Here is an 11665-nt window from a genome sequence, read left to right on the forward strand (position 1 = left end):
CAATGTATTTTAAGATCCATCGCAACACGTAGTGTTGAGTTCCTAATGGCTAAAATTCGACCTATCCTTGCATACAAAGCAAAGAAAATGTCCTTTGGGGTTCTAGATCTGCAGGGCCATGCAGTGTAACCATATATACATTCCAAGCACCACATGTATGCTTTGATTTTATTGAAGTATCTGATGTTTTTTTTATTAGGGAATGTTTGAGTCCCTGACTCTCTGGGGTGTCCTAATATTGTATGGCCAGCACCACTTTTAACTGAGCCGCTTCCTATTTAAATTAGCTTCACGCCATGATGGTTTTATGGCTTCAGTTTGCGACATCAGCGTGTTCCGGGTCACGCGGCACTCCCTCCATCACCCCCTTTCTTCCCATGTAAGGGTTATTCATTACAAGCTCTGACAATCGCATAGAACATATAATAATATAACATGATCTATAGCAGACTGGGAGAACATAAATCAAAGGAGGGAACCATGAGCCGATTGGTCTCATCGCATTACATTTTAAGGAAAGAATCATGATCTATTTTTTTAATATGGTAAAATGAAAATGCCTGGCTGAGGATCAAGCTGTGAAGGAGACCTTCCTGCATCACAGGTCATAGCGTTCTGCGGCGACATCGGCCATCTTTCCACGGCCTCACAGCTGCGGATTTAAATGCAAAAAGCCTACAGAGTACTCCTTATCCACGTCTTCTAGTCGGTTACCAATGAAAGCAGAGTCCGACACTGATGCATGCTGGGGAGCAGGATAGGTGGGTTTACGGGTTGGTGTGGAAGGGTTGCAAAGGAGTGGTCAGGTCCTATCCTTGCATCTGCAGGGACAATATTGCTGTTGCCTTATAGAATGTGGTAAGCTACGTTGCACCGTGTGCTACCGTGTGCTGGGTTGAGGAGTGAGTCAAGCGATGAAGATAGCTTAGGCACAAGAAAGCCATGATCATCCTACAGTCACTTTGTGACGATTTGGAGACCTGGGGTTAGAACCGGGGGCTGGGAGTAAAAGTATTTTAAAATATAACCAGGAAGAATGGTCTGGTTCCTAAAAAAACAATCGAGGATGTAAAAACCCAAGCTAATGTAAAAATATGTGGTGTGGTCTGTAAAGAAAGTTGATAAGGGCAGGTACGTAAGGGTAATTTTCCAAACCCCTGGAGTATAAACAAATGTTTTAACGCCAAGGTGTAAGCTGTTTATGCCTTGCTGTTACGCTCCAGGGGATTTGAATTCTATTTGGAGCGGAAGTGGGGGCACGCACAGGATAGATGCCTGCACTGTGCCGCTCCCTCTTCAAATAGCACATGGTTTTTACCAAATAGTTTCATAATGACTGAAAGCCAATGCCGTCCTTTGGAATCCGCCAGAATTTACCACCTGGGAGCTCATGCTCCAATGAGCCGTAACATAAAAGGAAGGCATAAAAGCCTTGACTAAGGCTTTAAAACCTTCCATTCATGCCACTGGTCATTTCAAATCATGTGTATGGTGGAGATGATGGGCAGAACGTAACTTGTGTTCCGCCACCTCCCTTCCTCTCCACCATACAAATGCTTCAGCATTTGTGCAGGTAGGAATTTTTACGCATGTGCAAATGCTTGAGATCCCCATGGGGTCCGTCAGCTATAGCCACCAGCATAAAGCAGCCGCACCCCACATGGATACAATTACAATTAAACCCTGTTTGACATGTCTGCCAGGGTTAAACACTGCTCAATATGTGTGCATGATAAGCAGTGTTCACAAGTGAAATTAATCCCTGCAGGACATACTCACATGTCGGGCAGGGTTACATTGTAATTGCAGGCATGGCAATTGGCGCTCACAATTAAAAGTCTAAACTGCCTTGCATGCAAGCATACCAGGCAATCTTTACTGACTTTGCAAAATAGAATGTAAAAGTGCAGGGAAAAAAGCAACGTACGCAGGTGAAGCAGCCTTTTGCCCTGTATTTTTGCACTTCGACGTACAAATGAAGAAAAGTTGGCGGCCGGGAGCCACCTGTGTGTATGTCAACACATAACAGATCCCCGCCGTCAAATTACTAATTTCAGGAAAATGAGTCCCCTGGTGAAAACAGGTGGAATCCATTGGAATCCATTCTCGATATCTCTCACAATCGTTGATTGAGAGAAGCATTTACACTTTTTCCAAAATACAGTGGTAAAGTGAAGCGTATAGTTGATTTAACCTGTGATTGCTGGAATGATTTTAAAACAAGTTCTATGTGCATGCAGGACACTACCAAAGTTTGGACTTAAATGCTTTTGGCCTCCCTCCACTTCTTCTCTCACTGTATATATCCCCTCTTGCTGTAATTATCAAATCGTTTGGACTTTCCTGTCACTTTTATGCAAATGGCTCTCAGATATTCCCATCTTTTTCTTCTTTTTCTTCAGATTACATCGACTCTACACTTAGTGCCTGCCTACTAGCCATTTAATCATGGGTGCATTCTCGGCTTCTGCACCTTAACCCTTCCAAAAATGCACATTCTGTTCTTTTCCTTTTCTACCATTTTCCCTCCTCTGCTGTTTTCTTTCCCCATTCCCTCATTCCTTTCTCACAATCCGCTTGTCACCTTGATGTTACTTTTGACTCCACACTTGCTTTTGACTCCACACTTTCATTTTCAAAGCACACATCTAATACTGCTTGCGCCTGTCAGCTTCAACGTGTTAGCGCTCATGGCTGTGATCTGTGACATGTGTGCCATCTGCACATCACAGGTTCGAATACCAGCAAGGACAGCTCAGCCTTTCATCCCATCCTTATGAGGTCAATAAATGAGTACCAGCTTGGTGTAGTATAAGAGCGACATTTGCAGATACAAGCACGCTGAACCTCACACGGCACACAAAAGGACCCACTCACAAGAGAGATAACATCATCAACGTCATCATCACTTCCCTGGACACCCTCCATCATAGCTCTTCAATACCACTTGACTGGTCAGACCACCTGACAATCCACTTTTAAATTACATTTAAAACAATAATACATTTGGGAACAAACGTCAAACCTTGTCACAGGAGGTTTTCCTAGACAAGGGCGCTGAACAATGACATCTTCATGAACATTTGTATCTACCTACTCTTCCGCAAACAATCCAAAAGGGCAATACCGTTGGAACCGATATTCAGAAGGTTCTCAAGAATCCTCTGCATCATTTGATTTGCCTAGCATCGGCTGAAATCATGGATATGTCGCCCGCACCCCTGGAGAGAGTCCTGCGTAATTCAACAAGACCTATTCTTCAGGTACAGCTAAAGGAACCAGTTTATAATTCAGAGTTCAGCTCTCACATGCAGGGGATCTCACCCCGGCACTGGGAGGGGTGGGCCTAATAAAGTGCTGTCCTGGAACATTGCCGTTTTGAACTCTAACCTCAAGGATCCAGAATTTGTAGATTACATATCTGGTTTTGATGTTTTACTTTTTCATGAGACCGGGGCCCTAGAAAATATATCTCTTTTAAATTTCCTAGGGTTTTTTGTTCCAGCCACCGGCAACAAAAAGGACAACAAAAAAGGGAGAACTAGTTGTGGGCTGGCAACATATGTGAGCATTTCAATCAGTTCCACTTGTATTGTAGACTTTTTCACCAGGTCAGTTTTAAGGGTTAATGGGCCTCATTACAAGCCTGCCGGTCTGGAAACAACGGTGGCGGTAAAACCACCGCCACCGTTGTCTCTGGGCTGGCAGACTATGAGTTCTGCAGGCGGGTGGTGTCACTCCCACCAGGTCTGACCTGGCGGGAGTAATGCCACCCGCCTTAAGACGGAAATGGAAACACCAGCACCGTTATTTACGTTGACGGTGTTTCCATTGTCCCCATCTCCATGGAGTCCTATGAGACTCCATGGGAATGGGGATTAACGGAATTACGCCTCCCGAATTATCGGGTCACCAGGGTTGTAATGCACCGGTGATTCCGACAATCACGGAGGCGGTAATTCATTCTGCGTCCGGCGGCAGCCTGCCGGTTTCTCCGGCACAGCTACCGCCGGACTCGTAATGAGGCCCAATATGTTGATGGTAAACTCAAAACGGACTTTGTCTGTGATAAATTTATATAATTCCTCGCAGTGCAAATCATCAAGAACAGACCTAACATGCTTGTTGAATCGCTTGGATAATTTTAGGCCCGATGATCACCCTGAAGGCACTCTGTTCCCATTTGTTATAATAGGAGGTGATTTTAATGTAAGGCTGGGAGACTGTTTAACAATGCAGAAATCCAACAAAGAAGTAGATGCTACACTAAATATACCGGCACCAGTAATGCTTGATGGAAAGACAAACAAACCAGAAGCAAATCTACTGAAAAAGGTAGCGGATCACAATTTGCATTCTGTAAATGGAAGGTTACTGGGGGACCAACTCGGTTGTTATACTTATAGCTCTTCCAGGTACAGATCAGCAATCGATTATTTCATGGTTCATGCACTCGATTGGCAGTAAGAAAGGAGCAGCTGCCTTGAATACAACAACCTTGTGGGAATCCTACCATATTGAGAGGAGAAATTGCAAACAATGGCTGAGAAACGTAAGATGTGACCTTTATCAATCAGATGCAGAAAACATGCTTAAGGCCTTAGCCTCCAAAAAATCTCGGGAATACTGGTCTATAGTCAACCAAACAAACTATCATCCCAAAACTCTAATGATTAATTCTGTCGCTGAAGAAAATTGGGTCAAACACTTCTCTGAACTTTTTGAGTAACCTACAACGACTATCGACCCTCCAAAGCGACCGCCAGAGGGAAATTGGGTGGACCTCTCAGACGAAGACGATATAAAAAAAGTCATCACAAGGCTGAAACTATCACGAGCCCCTGGACCGGACGGGTTAGCAAACTCTGACCTAAAGGAACACCCAGACCACTGGTCAGCAGTACTGAGTCTGATTTTCAAAGACTGCAAAAATCGAAAGACAATCCCTGATTCCTGGACCCAGGCAGTGATCGTCCCGATTTTTAAAAAGGGTGTCAGAGAGGACCCCTCCAATTACCGCCCTATAGCCCTGCTGGACGTCATAGGTAAGGTCTTCGGCACAATCCTCCTGAGTCACTTTCAGAAATGGGCACGGTTTTCCCCCTCTGCAGACCCACTGCAAACTGGATTCCAGAAAAATGCAAGCAGTGCAGCTAATATAATGATACTGAGTATCATTAAAGACAAAGTCTTGTCGGGAGCACCAATAGTTTTCCTAGCATTCGTTGACCTATCCCAGGCGTTTGACAGAGTGGAAAGGTCAACATTGTGGAATAAACTAAAGGCGTGGAATTGTCCTGATGAAATCCTGGCTCCCATAATCGCCCTCCACTCGAACACCAGTGTTTCCGTACGCCTGAACAACCAAGGTCTATTATTCGATCATATACCTTCTCACCATGGAGTGAAGCAGGGCTGTCCGTTGGCGCCCACACTCTTCATATCCTTTTTAGGCGACTTTAAAGATTCTCAAGATACGATCAGGTCATTTCCACCTAAAGTCGGCAACGTAAGGGTCAATCGACTTTTATATGCCGATGACCTGATAATCTTGGACCACACAAGGTCGGACTCCAGCGCCAACTGGACAACCTTGCACAGTATACCAAGGACAACAATCTGGAGATAAATAAATCAAAAACTAAAGTCTTGATCATGCAGAAACTGGGGAGCAAGAAGAAAGAAAGCCTGCAGTGGTTCCTCCTTCAGTCAAAAATCGAAGTTGTCTCAAAGTTTAAATACTAAGGAGTCGAAATCGACAGCTCTAAGAACGCATCAAGTATACAACAATCTTTATGGACAAAGACCAAACACCAAACAGCCCAGCTTCGAGCAGTTGACAGGAAATACGGCACATTTAGCCTGCTACCTGCAATTCAGTTTTACAAGGCAAATGTAATTCCGTCCTTATTATATGGCATGGATGCAACACCTTCAATCCCGTCCACTCTCTGGACTAAATTGGAAGGCTTCATCTGGCGAACAGCACTTGGACTTCCAAAATCTACATCGTCCGCAGCAATATGACGAGAACTCGGCCTGCTCTCTCTAACTGCAATAGTGGCCCAAAGCACAATTCAGCTATTTAGAAAGATTCGACACACAGAGAGCCTTCAAATATACTGCATGATCAACGAAGAAATCACCAAAGGAAATAATCAGATGCTAAAACAATGGGTCAAATTTCAACAACAAACACTGCAGGAGATAGCTTGTTCAGAAGAAGAACTACTCCAAAACCCTTTAGGAATCAAATCGATAATGGAATGGCTTGATTGGATAAATAGGAACGAAAAAGCATTTTCAAATAAACTGCTAAGCCATCTGCCATCTGTTCCGAACAAGCTTAGAGAGCCTATGGAGTATTGCATAAAATATCCAAGCAAATTGCTAATGAAAACTCTACTGAAAGCCCGTCTCAATCTGCTACCCACCCAGGAAATCTCAGCTATCAGAGCAGCCACTAAAGAGCAAACCTGCCGACTTTGCAGAAATCTGCAAACAATAGAATCTGTAAGGCACCTCCTGATGGTCTGCCCGGCGATCGCACAAGAAAGGGAAGCCTTTTTCGTCCCTCTGCGTATAAACTCTTTCGTAGATGATGAAGACACGTGGTGGAACCGTCTAATTACAGGAGCTCGAACTAGATGGCTAATTCCGACGGCAAAACTTCTAATCATCGCCATGGAAAAGATTAACCATCTCTGATGTCAGCGGGAAACCGCATCCACGAGCTAGATGATGATCTAGATTGACTTGCAAAGTTTAGACGATTAAAGCTCTTGCGACAACTTTCTTGGACACGAACAGCAATAGTGATCAACATTTTTTTTTTCATGTATCTGCACCTACGAAAACTCCTTTGTAAAAATCTAGAAAGATTATATACAAATAAAAAAAATTAAAAATAGATCAGTGCCCGGAGAGTGATCATGATCCCATGATCTTGTCGATTTATTATGGCAAGACCATTAATATAAATAATGCACATACCAATATAGGCACAGTGGATCGCACCTCAACTGATAGTAAAATGTATTTAAACTGGGCATTAAGTTTATATAGGAGATGTCTGTGGCCCTCTTTTTTGTTATAGGGGGGGCCTGTGTCATGAGGGGAATGAATTAGACAATATGATGAGGACTCAGGCTACCCCTCACTTTTGACACTTACAGGTGTTTTTTTCACAACACAGTGGACAGATGTGACAATTTTATCTGTGCATGCATTCAATAGATCACCACTGTTTCGTTATACAAACTGAATCTTTATTTTTCTCATATCTTTTCATAAAAAACTTACTGGAGGCTGTTTAACATACCGTGTCTAGACGGTGGATCCATTTCTGAGTTTTCTCAATCTTGTTCTAATAACATAATAGTGACATGCCTTCCTTTTATTGAATACTGTTGTGCCACTAGTGGGATAGACTCATCACTCTTACATATTTATAAAAACATTATGCATTTCTGCCAATTTAATATGACTACCAGTGTTTGTTTAGACGCACACAGATTTCCTAAACTAGCATGGTATAATAAAGAGTGTAGAACCCTGAAATCCCACCTATAAAACATAGCAAAGAACCCTAATCAAAATCATCAGGAGCTTGCCTTAGCGAGAATGCCGTCTAAAGATTCCTTACATCAGGCCAAGGAAGCTTGCAAGTCTAAACGTTTGCAGGAACTTGAAGAGGTAGCCAAAAAACCCAATAAATGTGATTCCTGGAAAATAGCTTCACTGAGTACCTGTCCTTTAAGAGCTGAATCCTCTGAGTTTCCCTCTGGCTTGGCCTGGACAAACCACTTTTCAAAATTGTTTGTCCGTAAGGGCGACGGTTCAGTGCCAATAAATGAGAACGGTTGTGAACACCTATATGTTATTAAATGACGACCTCGCTCTGGAGTTTCAGGTGGATGAAATAAGAGAAGCTTTGTTTTCAATTGCTCCTGGCAATTCGCCTGGCCCGGACCATGTGGTGATAGATGTATTTAGGAAGGAACACCTAATATGGTTCCAACGTTCACAAATATGTTCAATTCATTTCTGGCCACAAGTCATTGTCCCTCAAGCTGGAAGGGATCAATAATAATTCCAATATTTAAAAAAGGTCAAAGAACTGACCCCAGCTGCTATCGGCCCATATCCCTGATGGATCCTGCAGTAACATGGTTAGGCAGGGCATTATATTCCTGTATAGATAAGTGGGCTAAAGAAAACTGTATACTATCAGAAGAACAATAAGTCTTCAGGGTAGGGGTTGGCATGGCAGAACAAATCATGAACCTCAGCCTGCTTTTGGTCAAACATGTGAAAGGATACTGTTTACCTCGGATTTATGGATCTTTTCCAAGCTTTCAATAGGGTAAATCAAGAAACACTGTGGCATTTCTTACATTATATGGGCCTTCCGGAACCCTTTCTCAAAAACACTAATTTCACTGTACACTGGTTTGAAAGCAGCGGTTAGACTGAGCAACGGAGGAAAGCTAACCCCTTCATTTGATATCCTATGTGGGGTCAAACAAGGTTGCGTTCTTGCTCCACTTTTGTTTAATTTGCAGGTTTGCAGTCTGGCAAGCAAACTAAACAAAGCAACGAAGGACATGTCGAGAGTTGGGGGGAGAAAAATGTCTGTCTTGTCCTACGCTGATGATGCAATCTTGTTGGCTCGCACTTTGTTAGTCTTACAGAATTTTGATGGCTTGTTTGACAAAATTGATGTAAAACAAGCCAACACGAAAGCTACACCACAAAACACCCCTAACAATCCAAGCATCAATAGCGGAACATCTGACACTCCCAAGTTTACATTTAACAAAATAACCTCCATAGACACACTAAATATCTTGAAAAGCCATAAGCCCTTGAGAATCAAAGGAGACGCTTGTCCAGCCCCACTCATCAAAGACTGCACCGAAGAACTGGCCCCTTTCATCACATGTATCAATGCTTCATTCATGACAGTAATAGTCCCATCCCTGCTGAAAGAAGCCTGTGTCCTACTGTTATTAAAAAAAAACTCTCTAGACCCAGCCACCCCAAAAAACTAGAGACCCATCACCACAGACCCGTCCCTTCTAAAAATCCTGTATAGAGCTGCCTACATCCTGGTTTAACGTCATCTAGAATCTAACCAAATCTTAGGTGTCCGACAATCAGGATTCCGCCCTGGCGATGATACTCAGTCAGCACTTCTTGATCTGAAAAAACAAATGGACGACATTAGAGACAAGAGAAAACCGCCCGTGCTGCTCCTCTTAGACCTATCCACAGCCTTGACCTGGTAGATCCAGCATCTTCTGTCACCATCTCACCTCTGCCGCCGCCTTCTCTCATGAAGCAGGAGCTTGGATCACCTCCTTTCAAGGAGGTCTAGTTATGAAGGTTTTCTCTGACGAAGCTAGCGCAGCACCCGCTCCTATCACCTGTAAGTACCTCAAGGCTCTTGCGTCTGTCACACGCTGTATAATATATTTACTGAGCCTCTCTTCGACCTCCTAGATGCTCAGGGTATTATTTACTCAAATTCTGCGGATGATACACAAATCCTCCTCCTTCTATCAGGCAACTACACCCAAGACCCTGCACTGCTAAATGCCACATACACCACCATTCAGGCATGGATGGCAGCCCACAGCATTTTCCTCAGTGAAGAAAAGACAGAACTACTCCTAGTCGGTCCACAGTCACTCCAAAACAAATTGGACGCAGATTACACTGCCTTCCACATAGACGGGACGATGATCTCAGTATCACCGGCTGTGAAGGGGTTTACTTAGATGCTACCCTTTCCCTCTCCAGTCAAGTAAATGCCATCGCCTCATCTGCAGCTTACGCCACTAAATTCCTCGTCGCTGCCAGACCATATATATTTTAAAAAAACTATTTAACTATTGCACGAGCAGTGCTAGGCGCAAAAATGGACTACTGCAACGTACGTTTTGCCGGCACATCCTCCCACAACATTCAAAAGCTCCAGACAATTCAAAATAACGCCTTACAAGCAGAATTAAACTTACCTAGACATCACCACATGTCTGCGGCCAGGAAAGCAGTACACTGGCTTCCAATACAGCAAAGAATCCTCTTTAAGACACTCAGCATTACCCACACGTGCATGCATATCAAAAGTGGCCCCACCATGCCTAGCTCAAAAAATTGTTCTACGTTAAACAGACAGGCCTACCAGAACAGCCTACACCCACAAGCTGATCCAACCTAAATTCAAGTGAATCAGAGCGGCAGGCTCAAGTTTCTCAGTCCTCGCTGCAAAATATTGGAACACCCTCACGCAGCACCTAAGAGTAGAAAACTCATACTGGGCCTTTTAAAAAGCCCTAAAAACCTGGCTATTTGCCTAAACTAGTCAACTATCTCTGGCTATCATTGTTCAAATCAGTAGTCTAGGCGCTGCAATTGTACTTGTCTCTGAAACGTATCCACAAACATTACATTGTCATGTTTGTACCTTTATGTTTACCTACTCTTATGTACCCTGGATGTTCACCTACTCTTATGTACCCTACCTATCCATATGTACTAATTTCCAATCTCGATCTAAGGACTTTCCCTGCTTATGGGCTCCATTTAAATGGACTGCAGCACCCTGATGCCTGAAAGCTTGTGTGCACTGTATAAATCCAAAAATAAATAAATAAATATGGATCCCCAGCGTGCATAGCCAGAAGCCCCATTAAAGTTCGATCCCCAGAGAGACAGACGGTATGTTAACCACTTCTGATATGGAGCGCAGGATTTTCACCTCCACCGATTCTAGCCATTCCACGTGTCTCTCCGACAATATCTCAAGGCTGTATAAAAGGTCAGGCACAACAGACCCTCTACATTGTTACCACCTTTTTGGGCAATTAATCTTTTGATTACCGCCCACCTCTTCCAATCTTTGTTGAGATATGCTCATCATAAAAAGATTTGACTGGGCTAGATTTTATAGGAAAACCTAAGTAAACATAATTTTCGACTGCCTCCAATGAATACTGGCCCATTTTTCACACACAATGACTTCTCAGATTACATTTATTAGCAATTATTAATACTCTAGTTTTAGCTTCATTGATGGTAAATTGGTTCAAAGAAGAAAAAGAAAAAAGTGCGTTGATAGATCGCTGTAGACCAATAGGGGTACAGTCAATGAGTACAGTGTCGCCTACATAAAGCAGCCATGGCACTGCTTTGTTACCTATATGGTAAGGGGGGAGATTGCGCACTGAGCCGAGGGCACTGTCCATGTCAGATATATAGGGGTTAAATAGCAGAGGTGCCAAAACACACCCCTGCTTCAATCCCTGATTTGTGCTAATCAGTTTAGGAAGGGCTCCCTCTTGGTTCAGACAAACAGACACCTTAGTATCACTGTATGCAGACGGAATGAGATACAGAAACATCAGGTCCAGGCCCCAGATTTTAAGTTTATGCCACAGTATTGGGCAGGAGACTGAGTTGAACGCTTTTGAGAAGTCTATAAAACATAAGTACAATATCCAATCAGTCTGCCTATAAGTATCATCAAACAGATAATCGAGAACACATAAGTTATTAGCCATGCTGTGGCCCTTCCTAAAACCAGTCTTAAACTTACTGAGGAGATGTTTTTTATTCTTCTATCCACTGTGATAGTTGCTTTAAAAGCAATGATGTGAAG

This window comes from Ambystoma mexicanum, chromosome 7q, assembly GCF_040938575.1.
Source record: "Ambystoma mexicanum isolate Mex_15411 chromosome 7q, UKY_AmexF1_1, whole genome shotgun sequence".
In the NCBI taxonomy this organism is placed as follows: Eukaryota; Metazoa; Chordata; class Amphibia; order Caudata; family Ambystomatidae; genus Ambystoma; species Ambystoma mexicanum.